The following is a 349-nucleotide window of genomic DNA, read 5'->3' as shown; positions in this document are numbered from 1 at the left end:
TCTCTGTCAAATAAATAAATAAAATATTAAAAAAAATTTTTTTGAGGGGCGCATGGGTGGCTCAGTGGGTCAAAAGCCTCTGCCTTCAGCTCAGGTCGTGATCCCAGGGTCCTGGGATCGAGCCCCACATCGGGCTTTCTGCTCCATGGGGAGCCTGCTTCCTCCTCTCTCTCTGCCTGCCTCTCTGTCTACTTGTGATCTGTCTGTCAAATAAATAAATAAAATCTTTAAAAAAATATTTAAAAAATTTGAGAATCATCATATATATATATATAGCATTTAGAGCCATGGGATTAGAAGAGACAATGTAAGCAGAAAGCACAGATAGAGAACAGAAAAGGATCTAAGG

Source organism: Mustela nivalis (genome assembly GCF_964662115.1).
Source record: "Mustela nivalis genome assembly, chromosome: 10".
Lineage (NCBI taxonomy): Eukaryota > Metazoa > Chordata > Mammalia > Carnivora > Mustelidae > Mustela > Mustela nivalis.
This window is presented reverse-complemented; position numbering follows the sequence as displayed.